General features: G+C 35.7%; 2 pseudogenes; both read right to left on the bottom strand.

Annotated features, from left to right (window-relative positions):
* Window positions 1–4,424: 4,424 nt before the first annotated feature.
* On the bottom strand, window positions 4,425–6,325 carry LOC110304759 (annotated as a pseudogene).
* A 2,670-nt stretch (window positions 6,326–8,995) lies between these two features.
* On the bottom strand, window positions 8,996–9,711 carry LOC110289228 (annotated as a pseudogene).
* Window positions 9,712–16,089: the final 6,378 nt, after the last annotated feature.

Below are 16,089 nucleotides of genomic sequence, written 5' to 3'. Positions count from 1 at the left end.
ATTATGGGATGGATCCCTGGATATGGCAGTCTCTAGATGGTCCACCCTTTCATCTCAGCTCCAAACTTTGTCTCTGTAACTCCTTCCATATTTGTTTTGTTCCCAATTCTAAGAAGGGCAAAGTGTCCAAACTTTGGTCTTCGTTCTTCTTGAGTTTCATGTGTTTCGCAAATTGTATCTTTTATCTTGGGTATTCTAAGTTTCTGGGCTAATATCCACTTATCAGTGAATACATAACATGTGAGTTCTTTTGTGATTGGGTTACCTCACTCAGTAAGATGCCCTCACTCAGTAAGATCTGGCTTCTTTCCAGCTTCTTGCTATTATAAATAAGGCTGCTATGAACATAATGGAGCATGTGTCCTTCTTACTGGTTAGAACATCTTCTGGATATATGCCCAGAAGATTTATTGTGGGATCCTCCGGTAATAGATCAGCAATGGCTTGCGCTGTAAGATCGAGAATGGACAAATGGGACCTCATAAAATTGCAATGCTTCTGTAAGGCAAAAGATACCTTCAACAAGACAAAAAGGCCACCAACAGATTGGGAAAGGATCTTTACCTATCCTAAATCAGATAGGGGACTAATACCCAATATATATATATAAAGAACTCAAGAAGGTGGACTCCAGAAATTCAAATAACCCTATTAAAAATGGGGTTCAGAGCTAAACAAAGAATTCTCACCTGAGGAATACTGAATGGCTGAGAAGCACCTGAAAAAATGGCTAAGAAAAAATGGCTAAGGTCAGAATGGCTAAGATCAAAAATTCAGGTGACAGCAGATGCTGTTTAGGATGTGGAGAAAGAGGAACACTCTTCCATTATTGGTGGGATTGCAAGCTTGTACAACCTCTCTGGAAATCCGTCGGGCTGTTCCTCAGAAAATTGGACATAGTACTACCTGAGCTTGACTTCTATAACCCATATCAGGAAGCACACATCTACGATAACTACAATTCTAGCAGGTTTAATCCCTATAGCTTAAATGACGAATTGTGCTCAAGTGGATATATCCACACAGGGAAACAAATACACTTATACATAAATAACACTAGTAAAATAAATGTTTAAAATAAAATGATGTGCATAGCTAAGTATTAGTTAGGTCTTTGGGAATCCTGTGGAAGAAGGTAGAAGGATTGTAGGAGACACAAGGGTCATAAATACCATAAGTAAATCTACAGAATAAACTAAACTGGACGTTCAGAGGCTCATCAAGACTAAAAAATAAAATAAAATAAAATAAAATAAAATAAAATAAAATAAAATAAAATAAAATAAAATAAACTCCCAACCATAGAGCAAGCATGGGACTAAACTAGGCTCTCTGCATATATGTAGCAGCTGAGTAGCATGGTATTCTTGTGAGATTCCTAACAGAGGGAGCAGGGGCTGTCTATTGACTGACTGGTTTTGGAATTCTGTCCTAACTCGGTTCATCTAGCCTCAACAGGAAAAGAATGCACATAGTCTTACTGTGTAGAGGAATTCCAATCCAGCAATATAACAGGGCGGCTATGGTAAGAGACCTGATCCAGAGGCTTTCTAGGTCTATATGATTTATTTATTTATTTATTTATTTATTTATTTATTTATACTTACTTACTTACTTACTTACTTACAAAGGACTTTTTGAACAGCAGGTGGTGACATTTTTTCTCCAGATCAATTATAGATTTATGTCAGCAATGTAGTTCAAGATAATTTAATTACGTGCAACATGTTGTGTGAAGCAACTTGACACTGAAGAAAAAAATCCTTTACTACATAACTTTAAAAATAAGATACTTTTTAGAATTTTTTGAAAATGATTAATGATAATGTATTACAAGAATAAACTATGCTCTATAGAGTGAGAATTACTTCTTTTCTTATCTTTTGGGTAGCATAATATGAGACACAACTGATATATGGCCACCCTTTTTCTAGACATTTTCTAGACTGTCTTCAAAACCATCCTTTTAAAGTTTTTAATTCCACAAGGTGATTTTCATTGTTGCTGTTTTTGTTTTTGTTTTAACATACACTTTAGATAAGAAATCTTAAACCATAGACTAAGCACCTCTATCAAATAAAAATATATTAAGTCCCACATTTTGTTATATGAATTCATTACTTCTCCATGTTCTACGTTGTTCATGCACTGTTGCTGAGATTAGTTTTATGAATATATTTGTTGACATTATCTTAGAAAAGATAATGGGGATTTTATTTAAATGTAAGATTTAAACTTATTTAATGACTTATTCAAATTATCTTTAATATTTTTAGGGTCATGAATTTCCTAGGCATTTCTCCACATCTGATGGCTGAGTAGATAGCATTCAACTAGGATCTTATATATAAAGACTTCAATTTCATATACAAATTTTATCTTAGGACAATTTGGAAATGAGGACAGGAAATGAAGAACATCAAAATAATGGTAACAACTTCAAATCCTCAGAATTTTCAAGACTCCTGAGGGAAATTAATTTTGTTCACTGTATGCATGATACCATGTATGCTGAAGGAAACCATTATAATAACACAGAAAAAATTAAATTTCCTTGCCTTTGGGATATGTCCAATGAAATATTATATTTTTACATTATAAAAATGTGGCAAAACAATCAGCTCATTCAGTCCAGCAATTAATTTAATGAAATTCAAAAATATTTTAAATTTTATAGTAGAAACAAAGCATCCTAATTGAAAACATAAATTTTTAGAAACAATGAATATTTAGTACAAATAGTTTTATAAAATATTCTTCAAGCAGCATTTAAAATTTAGTGTCTTAGTACAGCCTGCAGGTTTAGCTTCAAATATGTTACTTGTTTAGTTTACTGTTTTGTTCAACAAGATGTCTCAGAAATTTCAACTATATCAAATAAAGTTTACACTGTTTCATCCCTGAAAATCTATTTTAAACATGGCTACACATGTTGTTCAGAATGAAACTAATGATTAACTTATTCTAACAGTGGAAAATTCTGTCACATTCCAAAGCAGTTTTAAAATAACATTTAATTTTTATAATAGGTATTACTTATAGATTTAGATTTTTACTCAATTTTCAACAAACATAAATTTGCAGTCACTGCATTTGTACAATGTGTGAATTTTTAAAATCTACGTAATTTACCTTAAAGTGATAATAATTTTAAAATCTAGAATTAGTGTCTAATGCTGACAAAATGAAAACAAATGCCAGCATGGTTATAATCATGGAACATGTCTCCAAAGTCACTCCATATTAGCTAAACTCAATGTGGTAATAAAGATAGAAAAAGGCAGTACTAAGCCACATGTCCTATCAGGTTCCTTGGGGAGAAAAAGAAAAATCACTGATGTGACTTGAAATGTGTCCAAAGGATTTAGTTGCTAGACAATTAGCTTCAAAATTCTGCTATTAAAATACATAACAAATATCACCCTCCATGTCTTTGAACGTTTCATTAGGTAAGTCCTTATTCCAGGTAGATTCTCCATTAGAAAATGCATCCCAAAAGCTAGCTTTGATTCTTTTTTTTAATAAAACAATTTATTTGAGATGAGAGTTTTAAATATCTAACACTTTTTTCAAGGAATTGTTGGTACTGTCTCTGAGACAGCTTTACTCTAAACTATGTATTTGTATAAAAATATATAATTTTCTTATCAGTCATTTCAGAAACCACTGCATCATGTCCCATACTAAGGTGTCCCTACAGAAAACCTGTTCAGTAATAGTTGTTACTATGACTTAAATGCTTGCTTTGCATCCTAATCCTCCAAAAAACACATAAAAATTGGACATTCTATGACAGAGACACTCATTTATCTCAAAACCAGAACAAGGAAAAATAACAACATGAAAGGAATTTCAACATGTTCTGACTACTGCTGCAGGAACACAGAAACTTGGCAAAGTACAGACATGCTGGAAGTCGGCACTATATAGGAAAATTAACAACTAAATCAGCACACCTTCAACAACTGGAGTAAAGGTAGACTCTTAATAAAACCATATTTTGTCTTTCTCAAGGCACTTATTAGCTACAAAAGAAAAATGAATTCATATCCTTGGTCCTTAAGAAGAAATATTTATTTACATCCCCAATGGACTAAAAGAGGTTTTAGATGTCATAATTAAAATTGTATGCTTTCAAAAATATTGTATCATCAATGCAGTTAACTTAGTTTCAGATACTAATAACTTCTTTTAGATGTCTTAAAAAATCTACACAAGCATACTTCCTAGAGTGCAAAATGCTTCTTAATAAACACGTCAGGAACACAAAACCAATTTGTTTGGAAACACAGGAATCTTTTGCTGAAGGGCCGTCATCACAAGAGAAACACTTTGCTGACAATGGGCGCTAGACAGGAACACAGCTGGAGAAAGACACAGCACTAAGGTTTGTGCTCAATCTCTGCCCACTTCAGATGACCTGATTATTTGTACAAGCTCATGGTTGGACTTTGGTACATGCACATGTATGCATTGCAAAGAAGTCTGCGTCCACTGCCTTGAATCCTTCTGGAGTCCAAAGAGTTCAGGTCCTCCAGAGATATCTTTAAGTACTCTCCCAGTTCTGGGCAGGCCTTCACTTGTGGAATTTTGAAGTCATTCTGACAACCATCTTGATCTGTCTTACTGTCAAAGAAGAGCCAGACAGAGACATCTTTCCCGTACTTCACAAAAGTAACATAGTGGCTAGTTTCTATGCAGAGAATAGCAGATGACTTCATCTTCTGTCAGGGGATGCAGACAAGTCTGCAGTCCCAGTCAGACAAGTCTTTGGAAAGTGATACTAGATGGTAAGTATAATTCAGCCTTCTGAGTTGAAGGAGAACCCAGGTGCTGCCAGTGTTGCAGAAGTGTTTAATCTTCCCAACTGACATGTCTGGGTTGTCATAGTACTCTCTAGACTTATAGATTCCAAGTCCTCCACAGATGTGGCACTGCCTGTGAGTGTCTTCAAGTAAATCTGTTATATTTAATTCCAGGAAAGGAAAAAAAAAACTTTAAGTAGTCTAAAGACTTTTCCAAACTGAGGCAACTGGATAATCAACCATGATGGTGCCACTGCAAATTTCTGGTTGCTGTTGATAAAAGACCATTCTAATTGCTGATTTGTGGGTACTCCAACTTTTATTATAATTTTTTCCATAAAAATTTGATAAAAGTTACAGTCTTGAGTTTTTTGACCAGCTGACTTTATTTTTAACAATGGTTCAAACCTTGTTTTATGATATTTTATCATGAAACAAGATATTTAGAAACTCTTCAGGATCTTTTTCTTCAGAAGTAAATCCTGATTCAACCTCAAATTTTTAAACTGTTTTCCTCAGTTTCATAATGTTTGTGGCACACACAGATCCATATATTCTCAGAGGATTGACTATCTCTGTTCTTAGTAGCTCTTGATATTCCACATCATTCTCTTTGGGTCTAAGTAACACAGTGTCCAGGGCAAACTAAAAGCAAATAAGTAGAATAAAGTTGAGTATAAGTAATAAGAATTGTAATTGCCCTGGATGCCTTTTGGTTTTTCCAATCATTATCTGTAAACCTTCCTTTTCCATTTTAGGTGGCATATTTTCTTCTACTACTTCACATAAGTAGCCCCCAAATACTAAAGATTACATATTTCAGTCTGACTGAAAACAGACTGCAAGTATTCAAACCTATAGTCTGGTCTGCAGCTCTTTAGTTTCACAAACAGTGCCTTCTTCAGGGCACAAGTGAAATAGCAGTTGCACCTGAAAGTTCCATCTGTATAGCCTGTGCATTCACCTTCCAGTTTCAGTTCAGCTAGCACATCACTGAGCCCCGGTGGCTGCCTAATCCAACAGATAACCCCATAGAACAGGGGGTCCTCTTTTACATCAGCCAGTGAGCCCACCTCTAGCCCATATGCATTCCCAGAAGAGATGGGCAAGGGTGGACTCTCCTGGAGAGGTGTGCTGTTCAGCTCCCCCACCACAGACTGCACTGACAGAAAGAGTGGACTATGAGCCAGGCTGTCATTAATATTGGGCATCTTTGTCAAGCTAGAGGGTAAGGAGTGAAATCTGTTCTTCCTAGACAATGAGTTCATGGAAGGACGTTGTGGTGGAGGTGATGAAAGTCCAAAGTCTTAAGACCTCTCTGTAAGTGACTTCACATGTTCTTCTGCAACTTCATCAATATACCATGGATTTATGGACTTAGATTGTTGTAAGTCAACAGATGACCCATTTAAGGTTTAAAATAATTCAGATCTGTTTCTACTTCCAGGGTCTGAGGTAGACATTGTAACCTTTGATTTATTATGACTAGATGAACATTCATCACCTACACCTTTTGACATATGTTTTTAATTAAGATGAAATGTTTGTGTATATGTATGTATGAAGTTGTGGTATTTGCATTTTTATGTGAGTAGGTTTTCATTGTATTTGAATATGCATATTACTAAGACATGTATATATGCATATATTCTTAAATATATGTATGCATTCTTAAATATTTACAAGGGAACATATAAGAGTCTATAAGTATGCATGAGATAGATACAAAGAGAGAAAGAAAGAAAGAAAGAAAGAAAGAAAGAAAGAAAGAAAAAGAAAGAAAGAAAGAAAGAAAGAAGAAAGAAAGAAAGAAAGAAAGAAAGAAAGAAAGAAAGAAAGAAAGAAAGAAAGAAAGAGAGGGAGAGAGCAGTGTTTGAACACTGATTAATCAGGAAAACATATGGTTATGAATGTAGTTATATTACTTAAGAGCAACTCACAGCAAATTAGCAAATCAGCACCATAGAGAGGAATCATGAAAAAGCTGATGAATGAATATATTGAATTCAAATTTTCAGATATCTATTAAGTTTGGGATATAATTGCCAAGTGAATTTTATAAAATGAAAACTAAGCTGTCACCACACAGAATGAAAGTGATGAATTAAATCATATTAAAATGCTACTATTAAAAGAGTAAAAGAAAAATACATGGTAGAAATATTTATAATACATAATAAGTAACTTACAGTTATGAAATATCTTTCAAAAACAACATATAAAACCAGAGTGGTATTGCTACACACTGAGACAGTGAGACACAAATGAGTCGAAATCACTTTCTTAAATGTTCAATATCTAGTCATCAGAGGAAACCATATCAAAACCAATTTAAAATTTCTTTTTACCCCATTCATAATGGCCAAAATCAACAAGAGAAATGAAAAATGACATTCTCATAATGATGAGAATATGGGGAAAGTGTAACCCACTTTCATTCCTTGTTGAAGTATAAACTGGTAGAGCCACTCTGGAAGTCACAGTGGCTGTTCCTCAGGAAGCTGGAAATAGAACAATGCTGAAGACCAAGCTGTACCAATTATGGCCACATAATCAATAGACTCCACATTCTAATATTTACTAATACTTCTTTTGTTAATTGCATACTTTATTTATTTACATTTCAAATGTTATACCCCTTCCCAGTATTCCCTCTGCAAACTTCCTATCCCATCTCCCCTTACCCGGCTTCAATAAGGGTTTTCCCCCACTCACCTACCCACTCCTGCCTCACCCTAGCATTTCTCTACACTAGGGTATGGAGCCTTCACAGAAATAAGGGCCTCCCCTCTCGCTGATGCCAGATAAGGATTCTTCAGCTCCTTTAGTCCTTTCCCTAACTACTCCATTTGGGTCCCTGTGCTCAGTTCAATAGTTGGCTGTGAGCATCTGCATCTGTATTAGTGAGGATCTGGCAGAGCCTCTCAGGAGACAGCTGTATCAGACTCCTGTCAGCAAGCACTTCTTTTTTTTTTTTTTTTTCGTTTTTCTTTATTAGATATTTTCTTCATTTACATTTCAAATGCTATCCCGACTATCCCCTATACCCTCCCCCCGCCCTGCTCCCCTACCCACCCACTCCCACTCTTAGCATTCCCAATATTGTCTGGTTTTGGTGTCTGCATGTGGGATGGATCCCCAGGTGAGACAGTCTCTGGATAGCCTTTCCTTCAGTCCCTTCTCCACTCTCTGTCCCTGTATTTCCTTTAGACAGGAACAATTCTGGTCCTACTTTTTTTCCTTTCTTTTTTTTTGTTTTTGTTTTTGTTTTTGTTTGTTTGTTTCCTGGCTATTTTATTTACTTACACTTCAGATGTTATCTCTTTTCCCAGTTTTCCCTACACAAGCTCCCACTCCTTTCCCCTACCCCTGTCTCTATGAGGGTGCTCCGGCAGCCATCCACTCAACCATGTCTACCTCAGCACTCTAGCATTCCCCTACACTGGGTCATCTATCCTCCACAGGACCAAGGGGCTCCCCTCCTAGGGATGCCTGCGAAGGCAGTACTCTGCTACATTTCCAGCTGGAGTCAGGTGTACCCCCATTTGTACTTTTTGGTTAGTGGTTTAGTCCCTGGGGTCTTTGCGAGATATAATTGGTTGATTTTGTTTTTCCTATGGGTCGCAAACACCCTTCAGCTCCTACAGTCCTTGCTCTAACTACTCCATTCAGGTCCCCGTGCTCAGTCCAATGTTTGCCTGAGAGCATCCACATCTGTATTGGACAGGATTTGACGGAGCCTCTCAGGGAAGAGTTGTACCAGGCTCCTCTCACTAAGCATTTGGCATGCATCGATAGTTTCTGGGTTTGGTGTCGGCAGATAGGATGAATCCTCAGCTGGGGCAGTCTCTGGATTGCCTTTCCTTCAGTCTCTGAATTAATATATTTTTTTGACATTCTGGATGTTTTAAAGAAGGACATTAAAAATGAAAAACAATAGGCAGTATTGCTAGGCAATAATTTCAATGAACTGGACTGTTAAAGAGAAAACCAAGAGCCAGTACAATACATAAATTATCACTTTGTCAGTGAACATTCCTTGTGTTGGCAACAGTATACTTCTCTCCTATTGACAGACTGTATCCACCATGTTGGTATACAGGCCTCTTTCTCTGAAAAATGTCCAGAAGAGATGAAGAGGGAGAGGCTAGAAACTGTGATGCATTCCCTAGGGTCCCGGTGCCCAGGACTCAGAACTTCAGGGGAATGACAGGCCAGTACTTTGGTTGCTTTTTGTCACAGTGCTTGTCAAAGCTCAGCTGTACAGCAGTCTCCATGGCCAGGATCTTGGGAGCACTGTTGCCGTATAAGCTGCTTGGCGCCGCTCCCAGGGCTTCTCAGATGGGGGCTCCAGTGACCTACGGTGGTTGAAGTACAGGCCATGGTCCGCATCCACATAGTCATTTAGGTGCTCTGCGTCCAGCTGTTGCTGTCGCCTTCTCTCTTCTCTGTGCCTCTCAGTCTGCGCGAAGTACTGTGATCTCCGTATTGCTCAGGTCGCACTCTACTTCATCATCTGAATCTGACTCCAGCTCTTCCTTCTCATACCGTGCTTCATTTCCTCTTGTAGATGCCTGGGTTCTACTGCTGTTATGCAGAGGCTGCCCAGGGCTTCTGGGATGGGAAAAACGGTAGGGAGACTCCTGCTGCGCCATGTGCTGGCCTTCAGAGTCCCAAGGATGCCCAGCCTCATAAGCAGGAAAGTTCCAGGGAAGAGTTCCATGAGGGAAGAGCCATGGGGAAGTGAAATAGGAATCCCTGAACGTTCTGTAGGCATTCTGGTGACCTACATCCAAAGCATTGCATGATGATAATGTTGCCAGTATCTTACATATACTGGGTGAGAATACCAAGATGCACTAGCCCTCCAGTTTGAGGCCATTGCTGTTATCTCTTATTGCAAAAGTCCAAGTGGGAGCTCGTGGGCACGCAGTTGGCAGATCTCGGGCGGTGGGCAACAACAGCTGGGTAGCCCCCTCCCTCTACTGGCGGCCGTGTCTATACACTGGATATGGTCTCTACAGGTTCTATCTCCCCTTTGTTGGGTGTTTTGGCTAACATCCTCTCTGTTGGGTCCTGGGAACCTCTTGAGTTCCTGGCATCTGGGACTTTTTAGTTGCTACACCCAGTTCTCCCTCACCAGCTGCAACACACCTACTTTCAAATTCCTGATCCTCTGTACTTTTTCCCCCACGCACTCTCATATCTGAACTGGCCCCTCCCCCCCTTTTCTCTCCCTCCCAGATACCTCTTTTCCTCTACTTCCTGGAGATTATTTTCCTCCCCCTTCTAAGTAGGACTGTAGCATCCACATTTTTGTTTGACCTTCTTTTTTCTTGGGTTTCATATAGTCTGTGAGTTACATTGTGAGTATTTCAAGCTTCTTTTGAGGTGATTCCCACTTATCAGTAAGTACATACCATGTGTGTTCTTTGTGATTGGTTTGCTTCTCTAAGGATGATAGTTTCATGCCTGTGAATTTCATGAAAACATTGTTTTTAATAGCTGAATACTATCCATTACTCTTTTGAGGGACATCTAGGTTCTTTCCAGCTCCTGGCTATTATAAATAAGGGTGCTATGCACAGAGTAGAACTTGTGTCCTCGTTATGTGTTGGAGCATCTTTTGGGTGTATGCCCTGGAGTAGTTTACCTGTGTCCTCAGGTAGAACTGTTTCCAATTTTCTGAGGAACCACCAGACTGATTTCCAGAATGGTTGTACCATCTTACAATACCAATAGCAATGGAGAAGTGCTCCTCCTTCTACACATCCTCACTAGCATCTGCTGTCACCTGGGTCTTTGATCTTAGATATTCTTACTGGTGTAAGGTGGACTCTCAGGGTCGTTTTGATTTGCATTTCCCTAAGGACTAAAGATGTTGAACAAAAGACATTTGCTACTCAGTGACCATCATCATTCTTGTTATAATAGCTAGACATGGGAAAAATATATCAGAACTCTGTCAGTGGATCAATGGAAAAGAAAATGTGATTAATATACACAATGAAATATTGATCAACTGTTGTTTTAGAAATCATAAAGTTCACAGGAAATGGATACAGCTAAAAAAGTAACCTCATTCTCAAAGACAAATATGCAGGTATCTGCTTATCTGTGGATATTAGATTTTACATCTCCTCTAAGCAGTATATAATCCATGTAAGCATAGAGGTTAGGCATAGGGTAAGTTACTGGCCAGAAGGGTAAATATAATGTATAGTTGTGAAAAGACAGGTGGCAGAGTGAAACAAAAGAATTAAATAAGGAACGGGAAGAAAGAATAGATAAAATGTGAGAAGGAACAACCTTCATTTGAGAGACCACATTGAAATTTATGAATGTAGAATATTCTTATCATGTGTACATATACAAAGAAAACTAAATTGATTCACCAAATAATTGGAGAGACAATGACACAAATAAACTTATTTTGACATCAAGTGAAACTTTCTGTGCCACAAATATGTTACGTCATATTAAATTGCTAACCATAAGAGAACCCATCAAAACCCCCAAACAAGCCATACGGTTGCTGAGGCTATGGGTTTCTCTTACACAAACTGATGGTTAGTTTGTCATGGAGAAAACGGCGCTATATATCTCACTGAACATGGAAAATGCAAGCCTTCACATCTTTTGACTAGGGGGAAGTTACAAATGAGCTTACAGAAGAAAATCATTTACATGAAAGCACTAGATAAATATTTGTTTAAAAATTGAATATAAACAAGCATTTGTCTATGTAAAGTAGTAAAATTTCCCAGATTTAGATTTTATGTGCTACATATTTAATGTTTAAGTAACACTTTTAAATATTAAAATTTATACAACTCAATATTATTTGCTAATTAAAAATAACACAAATGTTTTCCTTCCTAAAAGATTACTCTAAAATAAATATAAATGAAGACATAACTCTGTTTACCAAATTAAACAAGAATTATCATTTAAGCAAAGTATACAGTCATAAGTTCACAGACTATAAATATTCATATTAAAGCAGGAATGGTAGAATACATGTTCTATTATGCATTATTCATAACAAATATTGAAGATTTAGTGACACTCTAGTACAAGTCTCATATACACCAAATTCAATAGAACAATTATGCTTATATTGTTAGTATGAAAATGAATCCTACAAAATTTCCAGAACTGTAACCACTGAATCTAGGTATTGGATATTTAAATTGCCTATGTCTCTGTGACTTTTCCACTTCAGCGAAGAAATCACATTTGCCAGAATCAATCATTTTTGTTAATCATTTGAGTATATATATATATATATGCATATATATACATATATATATATATATATAAAATGTGTGTGCACCTGTGTGTGTGTTTAGAGCAGAGACAAGAATCTTCAAAACCATCTTTGATAATTTAGTCTGTTATGTAGACTTGTACGTATGTTACAGAGGGTGCACCAAGTGAAATGAAGCAGTAGTAAACAATCCAATTTAAAATATCCCAGAAATCTGCTATTTGAATAATAACACAATTTTATTTCATAAGGGGAAGCTTCTGATAAGTCCCTCGATATATTACAAAAGACAAAGTCAAAGTATAAGAAGACATTAACATTCTGATATGACCATACAAGAAAATAACCAAGTAATACTTTATAGTGACTGCCATCTGCTAAGAGTAAGTTTCTGCACTATTTGCCTATACATGTATATTTTCCCCTGATATGCAACTAGTCCAGATCAGAAACAGTAACAGAGCACTCTGAGCTAGAATACTGGTATACAATCTACTTTCATCTTCATCTTTTGTCTATGGGAAGAGTATGCGCAAAGATTAGAAAGTGCCAGATTGTTAGATACATTTTCTTTGGAACATAGCCATATTGAAAAGATAATTATCCACATGATGTTAATCACTGCAGAAATTATCATTGCCAAATTAAGATGAGAATTTCATATGTATGTTCATTTGTTTTAATTGTGTGTAACATACTATATATAGTCTATGTGAATAAATTGTAACTATATATAAGTCAAATTTAAGTACACTATATATGCATATATATATATATATATATATATATATATAAACAAGCATGTTTACAGAAAGAACATACATGTATACATATGCTAGTATGAATACAGTATTACACATTCATAACCTAGCATTTTTATAAACTAAACATTCTAAAATAAAAACTTTAACACAGCAATCAAAAATATGTTATTTTTATTTCATTGTAATTTTCTTAAATTTGTGACTATTACATATCCATGCAAAGTTAGCTTTAAAAATTTGACTAGTTCATAGAAAATAAACACCATCAAATGTAGGTTAGATTTGTTTAAAAAAGATCAGTAAACATAATGATATTTCTAGAGCTGAATATAGGAAAAATATATGCAAGGAAATTCTGTTTTTTTAGAGTATCATTTAGAAAGACAAGTATTTTCAGTTAATAGAGCTGATCTTTTACACTGAGTATCAAAAATATCATTAAGGGTGTTTGCAGAGGGGTAGGGAAAGGGAGTTTCTGCTTTGCTCCACTATTGAATATGGAATCATAGACATTGAACAATTTTAAATGGTCTCTAATTTCTTGATAATCTATTAATATGATTGTAATCAGTTACTGAAAATCTGAAAATAGAATGTGAATTTCTTTTACCCTACACAATACAGAATTTATTATAAAATATTAAGTGTATATCATCATTTTCCAGTAAAATAGAAAGCTTAGTTTTATTATTTATGAGATAAATATTTTAATAAACATATAATCAAAAAATACATCATTAGAATCAGTGGTAATCACCCAATTATCACCAGTAGGTTTATTCCTGTGGCCTTTGGAGGAAGCAGGCTTATAATTTGTACCAAAGGATCCAATATTGGCTGTATATAATATTTACCTAGGAGATATTAATTCATAATTCTAAGCATATACTCAAGATAATTTTTAGAAATATCTGTGTATTTGTAGCCCAAATAGAGCACCATTATCACCCACAATCATTTTTCAAGGACATTCAGGTCACATAGTCTAAATTTTTAGTCATTATGTGAAAGTGAAACATGCATTATGCACTTAAGCTCTAGCAATTTGTGATTTAAAATGACAATAGAGACTTAAAGACAGTCAAATAGACAAATAGTTATATGCACCTTTTATATACTGAATCATGTTAATCGTCAAATGCAGCTGAGACTATGGGTTACTACTAAGCCTAAAGCTAAAACTGGTTCAGCTATCTTCACTTATTGATTTCTCATGAATGTTCTCTACCCTCTTTCAAACAATTAGAAACAATTCTCATTACTTTGCATGAAGCATGGCATATATATCAATAAATTCTTTTCCTCCTGACCTCAGGACCACATAATTTATCTGTCTTCCAGGGTAGTCTGCCATAAAAAGGAACATAGGTGTGACCCCTGCCACAATACTCACTCCAGTCATGACTCCCACACATGCACAGAATCCAGTTGATGTGAAATCTATCTCACTTTATTCTGCCTTCATCTTCATTCTGACCTGCACCTCCTCTTCAACATGTAGCAGACTTCCATGCCTGTTTAACATCCCACCAAGCCTACAGCCTTCCTGTCATCCAGAAGGTTTTCTGTAACCACGAATAAAGAATAACTTGCCTGCACATGCACCCCAAAACTATCCTGTCACCCAGGAGGTTTGGCCCTAATCAGGGACACAAGGACACAGGGAAACAAAAGGCCTGCTCTAATCAGGTACAAAGAAGATCTTCCCTAACAAGAGACACCACTAGCTGGTGTCTGAAAAGTGAAATGGGCAATTTTATATACAGATATCACATAGCCAAGTTAAATCAACATCAGATAAACTATTTAAAAGTCCCATATCCCATAAAGTAATAGAAAGAGTCATTAAAAACTTACCAACCAAAAAAAAATGCCTAGGTTCAGATAGTTTTATTGAAGAATTCTACCAGACCTTAAAAGAAGATCTTAATACCAATATTCCTCAAACTATTATACAAAATAGAACCAGAATATATACTATCTAATACATTCTATGAAGGTACAGTTACTCTGATACTTATAGACCACAAAGACCAAATAAAGAAAGAATATTTTACACCAATTTCAGTTATGAATAGAAAAACAAAAATAATAAAATTCATGCAAACTGAATCCAAGAACACATCAAAACCACCACTAACCAAGGTCAAGCAGGCTTCATCCTAGGGATGCAGGGATAGTTCAATATACAAAAACTGATCAATATAATCCACTATAGAAATAATCTAAAAGGAAAAATCACATGATCATCTCAATAGATGCTCAAAAAGCATTTGATAAAATATAATATCTGTTCATGTTAGAAGATGCTGAATGACCTGGAATTCATGGCACATATCTAGACATGATAAAAGCTATATATTTCAAACCAACATCCAATATCAAATTAAATAGAGTCAATATTGAATCAATCCAACCAAAATCAGGGACAAGCGAGGGCTGCCCATTATCTCCTGATTTATTCAATATAGTGCTCAAATTTCTTACTAGAACAACTAGACCACAAAGGAGATCAATAAATCAAAAAAGGAAAGGAATAAATCAATATATCACTATTTAGGGATGACATGATAGTATACATAAGAAACTCCAAAAATTATTTGAGAGAACTCCTACAGCTGATAAAGAGTTTCAGCAATGCAGATGAAGATAAAATAAACACACACACAAAAAAATCAGTAGCCTTCTTTTATATAAATAAACAGGCTAGAAAGAATTTAGGGAAACAACATCCTTCAAAATAGCCACAAATAATATAACATATATTGGTATAACTCTAACTATACAAATGAAAGATCTGTATGACAAGAACTTCAAGTCCTAGAAGGAAAAAAATTGAAGATCTCAGAAGATGGAAATATCTCCCATGGCCTTGGATTGGTTGGATTAACATAGTAAAAATGGCCATCTTATCAACAACAAACTACAGATTAAATGTGATTGCCATCAATATTCTGACACAATTCTTCACAGACATGGAAAGAACACTTCTCAACTTTTTATGGGAAAAAATCCTAGGCTAGCAAAAGGAATCCTCAACAATAAAAGAACTTCTGGGTAAATCAACATTCCTGACCTCAAGCTGTCCTGCAGAGCAATAATTAGTAAAAAATACTACATGGTACTGATGCAGAGAAAGTCATGTCGATCAGTGGAATAGAACTGAAGACCTAGAAATAAACGCACACACCTATGGACACTTAAACTTTTATTTTTTTTTTAATTTTTTTTAATTTTTAATTTTTTTATT

Source organism: Mus caroli, chromosome 1, assembly GCF_900094665.2.
Source record: "Mus caroli chromosome 1, CAROLI_EIJ_v1.1, whole genome shotgun sequence".
In the NCBI taxonomy this organism is placed as follows: domain Eukaryota; kingdom Metazoa; phylum Chordata; class Mammalia; order Rodentia; family Muridae; genus Mus; species Mus caroli.
The sequence above is the reverse complement of the archived record's forward strand: the minus strand, read 5'-3'. Positions and strand labels throughout refer to the sequence as shown.